Below are 8,711 nucleotides of genomic sequence, written 5' to 3' on the forward strand. Positions count from 1 at the left end.
CCATGGCTTCATGGGTAGCATTATACACTTTTAGGTCATAACTTAAGGTTACAATCTTCAATCCTAACTCATGGGCTTTCTCAAATGCAATGAATGAATGCGATGCTCCCGAATCAAATAAAGCCTTTAAAGTTTGACCAGCCATTTCACAGTTACCTCGAATGAGTGTCTCTGATCCCTCGTCACCTATAGCTGAGGTGGTGAACACCTGACCAATCTGTTGTGCTTTCCCAGCACCTTGTTTCTGCTTCTCCAGACAGCTGGCGGCTTTGTGCCCCGCTTTTTCACAATTGTAGCACAAGCCCCATCCGGCCTTGCACGGGACTCCCGGATGGTGACTCCCATATCTAGTACAAGCTTGCTCATTCTGAGGCTGTTTCCCATACCTTTTCCCTTGGGAGTTGTTGTTGTTGGGCCTCCTGAAAAAGCCTCCCCTCTTGAAAAGCGGACCTCTAGGTGCAAAGCTCTTCCCTCTGTTCTGTGGAAATAAATCTTTGAGACTCCCTCTCTCAGCAGCTGCCTTCTTCACACACTCTTCAGCAACTCTACACTTGTTCACCAGTTCGGAGAAAGTTCTGATCTCCATTGGTCCCACTGAGCTGAAGATATCACTCCGGAGTCCTCCTTCATACTTAACACACTTTCATTCCTCATATTCCACCGGAGTCCTTTGGCACATACAAGAGAACCTGAATAGCTCTTCAAACTTGTCAGTATACTCTGATACGGACATAGTACCCTGCTTTAGCTGTAGTAATTCAAGTTCCTTAGCCGTCCTAGCAGAAGTCAGAAAGTACTTCTTATAGAACTTCTCTTGGAAGACATTTCAAGTGATATAGTCATCACCCTGCTGCAGAAGACGTCGGATACCTTGCAACGAATGCGACGCTTCACCGGTGAGCATATAGTTAGCAAACTCGACACGCTGTCCTTCAGGTACCACTTGTGCTTGCAGTGCTCACTCTATAGCCTGAAACCATGTATCAGCCTCAGTCGGGCTAGCAGTTCCCTTGAACTTAGGCGGATTAACCTTCAAAAAATTTGCCAGTGTCATCGGGCTCTAAACTCCACCTCCATCATTACCATGGTTGTTCATTTGTTGACCAAGAGCCTTAGCAGTGGCTTGCATAGTAGCAGCCATATTCTCCAACGCCGTCATAAAGTTCATCGGGTCATTAGGGTTAATCTTCGGCGCACGAGCATTAGTACGACCCCTTCCATGGCCTCTACCGCGTCCACGAGGCGCCATCTGGTCCCTATACACACCCAACAATCGATATTAAGTTGATCAGTCTCAATATCGGAAGTCTAGTGCTTCAAAGTCCCAAATGCATTCTCATGAACGTTTATGCCAATTATATCAAGCAGATATACTAATAGCACATAACACACATACAGAGAATGTACAGAAGCATAGTCAGTTCATCCCTCAGGCTCTACAGGAACGAACTGCTCTGATACCATAATGTAACACCCTACCATACAGAGTCTTATGCTTAAGTCATAAGTCAGAGATGGCAAGGTATTACGACCTCAAAAATAAAAATTTAGTACGTATAGTAGTATGAATGATTGATTGTAACTATGAGCCTTTGTAGAAAAAAGGGGTAAACAAAAATCGTAACTCGAAAGCGCAACACTCCGATCGATAACGTAACGAACAAAGGATAAGCCAACGCGAGATTATATATATACAAAGGAGTGTAAAAAACAGGAATATCAAGACCCAAAATCCGGTTGCGAAGATAACCGGTCCGAGCATAGCAATATATACATATAAATAGAATAAGATACCCCAAGGAAACCCAAAGGGACACAAATACATAAAACCTATTCTCCAAAATCTCCTATAAGAGGAGTCATCATAGTTTGTATTATTTAATGGAGATAAAAGTATCTAAGCAAAACATATAAACTAAAACAGAGTCCCCAGGAACAAAGGATCTTCGCTAATCCAGAAGTCTCCAGCAGGCCTCAGCGAGAAACCTTACGTCCTGCATCTGAAAACCACAAAATCCGCATGGGTGAGAACCAGATGTCCCCAGCATGGTAACAGCTTCCACATATATAATACATAATAATAGAGGAAAGCCGAAGGCAATCCTAGAACTATCTCCAGATAATTCAAAGCTTATAAACAAGCTAAACCATAAATGGCGACTGACTAAAGATTCTTCAGTCTAACTAACACTTCCCTTTCTAATTCCTTCAGACCTCCCAACCACCAGCAGGAGTATAATGTAGCAAACACAGTTATATCAAACACGAGATATACAAATAGGAACAGATAAGACATTTAGACAATTAGCCAGTAATATACAGTCAAATAGGCAATCTCAAACAATTCATATAGTATACATATGATGAATGCCTGTCCCTAGTGGCTGATGATATCATCTGTCGGTTATAGAGCCAACCCGACAAGTCCTGGTAGCTAACCATTGGACTGTCCCTTTGTCGCGCATTCCCAACTCGAGTTATACTCATCATAAACTTGATTATAATCATGATCCATATCCATCACCTTCACTGGTGAATATTTACGGGGGCAAGCTCATCCGGGTCTTTCACAGTGCCCGGCCACACTTACGACATAGGGTCAAAAGAGCTTCGAGTCTCAACTTAGAGCACGCGGTGGCTAGCCACTGCTTCCTCCCAGGGAAACTCTCATCTCCAACAGTGGAAGTGAAACATTCATAATTCATTCAACAGCATATATGCATTAATACTTAGCCATAATCATGTCTCCGCCGTAACATGGCAATAATCTAGCCATCCGGCTCACGGTTAAATCCATAACCAGCCAATTCATCAATAATTACGGCCCTTCGGCCCATGGCATAACAAGCACTTCCACCGCCATCCTCCGTATCTCACATAATCATCTTTGATCCTCATTGATCATTCCTTTTTCCCTTGCTTCACTCGCAAGTTACCACATTCTCTAGCTCCTTTTCTCATTGCTAGGCATATCATAATGATTTAAGACATAAGTGGTGATATCGGAGGCTTAGAAGTATGAGATTTGGCTTTTAAAATTCAAAAATCAACTTTAGGATGAAAATAGGGCCACGCGTACGCGCACTCCACGCGCACGCGTGGATGGCCACAAAACTCATCGACGCGTATGTGTCATGCATGCTAACGCGTGGTTTGAAAAATAGCCAAGAGACGCGCACGCGTCAGCCACGCGTACGCGTGAGTGCTCTCATGTCCCAGGCACAACCCAGGCACCATTCTGGCACAACTCTCTGGAAAATGGCTGGGTATTGGGTGCAGCACATCGGCGCTCCCGCGCACACCACGCGCACGCGTGGATGGCTCTTTCTAAAAGAACGGCGCGTACGCGCCACGTGCGTCTACGCACGGGGGGTCATTCTGCTAAAATTTCTCTAAGTTAAAAGCTGCAGAAATTCACAGATTCAATCCCCAATCTGCCGACGGACATAACTTCCTCATTTTAAATTGTTTTTCACCCGTTCTTCAAATGGCATGGACATCTCGGATCCAATTTCATTTCTAAATAGATTTCGCACAAAACGGAGATCCGTAGTCCAAGTTATGTCCCATCAAAGTATGCCCAAAAAACCATGTTTTTCATACAAAACCACAAAGTGCCATTTTCAAAACAAGTCATTTTCAACTCTTTTCAAAATCAATCAAAACATGCCAATTTCATCCATTTTCTTTGAAATCAATCAAAACATACTAAAGTCAACATCAAGCCTCCTCAGCTCACACATTAACACATTATCTCAATTCATAAAATCACTATCCCATTATTTTAACCCACTTCACCTAAGTGGCTCAAACTCAAATACATTGACATATCATGTACTCTTTCTCATGCCAATTTTCAACAACACCAATTCCAATTAACCATCATTGTACATAGTTGATACCAGGGCATCTAGGCCAGATTCACTGACCTTTTCTTTACTGTTTTAGAGTAGTTTCATGCATTTTCTTAGTGAATAAGGCAAGTTTTGGATGAAATTACACTTACACCTTAATTCAAGCAACTTTTGTGAACTTTGCATAATTTCATGAGTATTTTGCTAGAATTGCATGATAAATTGATGATGCATAATCTCGTGACTTTGACTAGAGCTTTGATGCACTTTAATTGCTTGTTTTCAGGGCAAAGGAAACAAGGAAGAACCACTTTAGTATTTACGTTAACCTAGTTAACGAGAACACTAACGTGGAATGGTAAAGCTTGCAACGTTAATGAGAAAAGTGATCACCAATAACGGCTGCGAAGCCATCCAAAGCTCACATTACTTGCCACGTTAACTAAGTTAACGTGATAGTTAACGTAGAAGAGAAAGAAACTGCAACGTTAATAGAAAAAGTGAACATCACTAACGTTGGAAGACTTGGAAATGATCCACGTTAAGAGTCACGTTAACTTAGTTAACGTGAACTCTAACATGGAAGAGGAAAACAAAAGCCAACGTTAGTGACACTCACTTTTGTCACTAACGTTGGACCAACTAGCATTGCCTACGTTAACTTTCACGTTAAGACCATTAACGTGAAAGTTAACGTGGAGTTGAGATCAAGGAACCAATGTTAGTGACACTCACTTTTGTCACTAACGTTGGGAGATGGCTTCACTACTACGTTAAGAGCCACGTTAACTTAGTTAACATGAGTTCTAACGTAGAGAATTTGGGCATTTGGAGCGTTAGTGACAAAGGTGAGTGTCACTAACACTCTCGAAGGTGGATCACACCTACGTTAAGAGTCACGTTTGCTATACTAACGTGGACTCTAACGTAGGAACATAGGGGCACTAAGCAACGTTAATGGGAAAAGTGGTTCCCATTAACGTTTGCGAAGGGGTATAAGCCAACGTTATTGGGAAAAGTGAGTCCCAATAACGTTGGCCAATCTTTGAGAAAGCAACGTTAGTGGTCACGTTAAGACCACTAACATTGGAATTAACGTGAATATATGAGGTTGGAACGTTACGGGAAAAAGTGAATGCCACTAACGTTCTCGAACCCACAATGGAAATCAACGTTAAATCTTACTAAATACCCAAAGCCTAATTCATCTTTCTCTACAAGTTGGGCCCACTAAAGATGAGAACTGCTTCAACTCAAGATTCAAAGCCCACATCCAGGACTTGAAGAACTCACTAGAAGATCAAGAGGAGTAGTATATATAGGAGTAGTTTTGAACTATAGAGAAGCTTGGCACTTTTGTGAACTACTCTCTATAGATTTACTTTTCTGCACTTTTAGCATGAATTCTTCTTTTATGCCATTTTCCATTTCTAGAGCCATGAACAACTAAACCCCTTTCATTGGGTTTAGGAGCTCTGTTGTAATTTGATGGATCAATTATAGTTTTCATTCTTCTTCTTCTTTCTTTTCTCTTGATCTTACTAGAAAGCTTTCGATCTTAATTCAATTGGTTAGTTGTCTTGGAAAAGAAACTCTCCATAATTGGATCCCCTTTGAGCCTTGGAAAAGAGATGAGGAGATCATGCTAGAAATGCTTTCTCATGTTGGACCAAATTGGGGTTTGGACGGATATAGTGACATGTAATCCTTCCAACACTTTGATTTGGAAATACATGTGGTATAATCAGTGACCACGCTTCATCTCTTCCCATGAGCAATTAAATCAAGGAATTGGGCAATTGTTCAAGCTTAGAGAGATTGGATTGCCAAGGAATTGGGATCCAATCACTTGAGATTGCCAAGGAGATCAATGAATGCATTGATTGAGGAAGAGATGAGAATAAACTTGATCCGGAGAATGCAACATCTCCTGAACCCAATGATTTCCCCATTTCTGAGCTTACCCATTCTCTTTACTTTCTGCCATTTAATTTCATGCTCATTACCCCAAATCCCCATCTAAGATTCTGCACTTTAATTTCTGTTATTTACTTTCCAGTCATTTAAATTTCTGTATCTCAATCTAAATTCTGTTTAGCTCAACTAGGACATTCTTCTAACTAAAATTGCTTGACCAATCAATCCTTGTGGGATTCGAACTCAATCTATTGTGAGTTTTACTTGACGACAATTCGGTATACTTGCCGAAGGGAAATTTGTTGAGAGACAAGTTTTCATGCATCAAGTTTATGGCGCCGTTGCCAGGGATTGATTTCGAATCAACAATGATTGTGTTTGAAGATCACTAGATTGAGCATTTTTCTTTTTGTTTAGTTTATTCAGTTAATTTCTTTTAGTTTATTTTAATTTCTTCCACACCCCCTACACCCTCTTTTATTTTTTTTCGGTCTTTCCTCTTTTGATTACAATTCTGCTCACTAACCCACTAACTGTTTGATAATTTGCATCACTCACACTAACAATTACTCTTGTGCAGAATAATTGCTCATTTGGAGGAGGTGCTCAAGAAGATCCTAATCAATATTTGACCACCTTCTTGAGGATTTGTGACACAGTGAAGTCCAATGGAGTCCACCCAGATGTCTATAGGTTGCTCTTGTTCCCTTTTTCACTCAGGGACAAGGCATCCAAATGGCTTGAATCCTTCCCAAAGGAGAGCTTAACTAATTGGGAAGAAGTGATGAACAAGTTTCTGGCAAGATTTTACCTTCCTCAAAGGATCAATAGGCTAAGAACTAAGGTGCAAACTTTTAGACAACAAGATGGTGAGACACTTTATGAAGCATGGGAGAGATTCAAAGACCTGACAAGGAGATGCCCACCAGAGATGTTTAATGAGTGGGTTCAACTTCACTTCTTCGATGAAGGTCTTTCCTATGAGTCAAAGAAGGCTGTGGATCATTCATCAGGAGGCTCTCTAAACAAGAAAAAAACCATTGAAGAAGCCATAGATGTCATTGAAACAGTTGCTGAAAATGACTACTTTTATGCCTCCAAAAGAAGTAACACCAGAGGAGTAATTGAGCTGAACCACATAGATGTATTGTTAGCTCAAAACAAGATGATCACCAAGCAGCTAGCATATCTTACCAAGAAGGTGGAGGAGAAACAAGTTGCAGCAGCCATCACCTTATCATCAGCTCAAGAAGGAGTAAACATAGGAGAAGAAGGTGATTGGGAGCAAGCCAACTATGTTGGAAACTCACCTAGACAAGTCCATGATCCATACTCCAAAACTTATAACTCTGGATGGAGAAATCACCCCAACTTTGGATGGGGAAACCAACAAGACCAAGGGCAAGATCAGAGACGCCACAACCTCAACTCCAACAACAATGCTACTCATCAAAACACCTACAGAGATATTACCAACATCCATCTAAACAACCTTCTCAACCACCTAATCTCAACCCACCATCATCAACAAATGATAGGCTCTCAAAGATTGAAGTTCTACTTGAAAACTTATGCAGAGAAGTCCAAGACAACAAAGTGTTTAAGGAAGAAGTGCGAGTCAATATCAAGAACCAAGGAGAAAACATCAAGAGATTGGAGTCCCAAGTTGGGTATTTATCTCAACAAATTCCCAAACCCACTGATGGATTCCCCAGTGATACAGAGAAGAATCCAAGAGGAGAAACAAAGAAGGTGAGATGGAAAGAATGCAAAATGATAACCACAAGTAATGAGGGGAGTATGAATGGAGTAGAACACCTCCATAATAACCAAAAGGAAAGCCAGGAGGAAGGAAGCTATACAACTCAACTTACATCCAAAGAAGAGCTAAAGAAGAAGGAGGTGTTGAACCCATATGCAGCTTTTCCCCACAGGCTTAAAGGTGTTGTAGCAGGGAGAATGTACTCAAGGTTCCTTGATATGTTTGCATCTCTTGATGTAAATATACCATTTATTTAAGCTCTCCAGCAAATGCCTTTCTACATCAAGTATATAAAGAAGCTACTAGGAAGAAAAAGTCCATTGAAGGGTGGACAAACTATAAGGATGAACAGGGATTGCAGTGCTCTCATTTAACCAGGGCCACCCACAAAGAAAGAGGATACAGGGAGTTTTCACATTCCTTGTGCCATAGGAGGAACAATGATTGACAAAGGGCTTTGTGACTTGGGAGCAAGCATCAACTTAATGCCTCTCTCCCTCATGAAGAAGCTCCAAATCAATGAACTAACTCCTACTGATGTAATTATCAGGTTGGCTGACAAAACTCAAAAAACAAGCAACAGGAGTGGTTGAAAATGTGCTAGTTAAGGTTGGGAGCTACTATCTTCCCACAGATTTTGTTATTCTAGAAATGGATGAGAATCCTATTTATCCCATCATTCTGGGAAGACCATTCCTAGCCACAGCCAGAGCACTCATAGATGTAGAGCGAGGAGAGCTAGTGCTGAGAATATATGATGAGCAGCTCACTTTCAATGTTTTCAACCTCTCACAAAAATCAAGTCAAAAAAACAAAGAATTAAGAGAAGAGCAGAATGAAACACTGATGCAAGAAACAAACAAGGAAGCACAAACAACACAATTGGAAATCACATTGGATGGAAAGTCACATATTCAAGAAGAACTACCTTCAAAGGTAATCCAAGGGGACTAGAATCACCAGATTCATGCAGAGGCAACAACAAGGATCCCTTAGGGAAAGAAGCTATAGAGAACAAGCAAGTATCAAAAGATACAAAGAAAAAAGGTCCAAGGGGATGGAGAAATAAGAAAATTCCTACAGAAAATTTCTCACCAGGTGATGAAGTGATCTCTACATACTTTCCATCTATACCATCTCACCTCCCCACTATTCCATCTCAACTGCCTCCTGTGTAC

The 8,711-nt window shown here is 41.0% G+C and overlaps 1 non-coding gene across 1 annotated transcript; it reads right to left on the minus strand.

The window, feature by feature from the left end:
• Positions 1-6,600: 6,600 nt before the first annotated feature.
• On the minus strand, positions 6,601-6,708 carry LOC130978236 (small nucleolar RNA R71). The gene has a single exon (XR_009085890.1). It is a non-coding gene; the product is annotated as a small nucleolar RNA R71 (small nucleolar RNA).
• Positions 6,709-8,711: the final 2,003 nt, after the last annotated feature.

Source organism: Arachis stenosperma, chromosome 4 (assembly GCF_014773155.1).
Source record: "Arachis stenosperma cultivar V10309 chromosome 4, arast.V10309.gnm1.PFL2, whole genome shotgun sequence".
Lineage (NCBI taxonomy): Eukaryota > Viridiplantae > Streptophyta > Magnoliopsida > Fabales > Fabaceae > Arachis > Arachis stenosperma.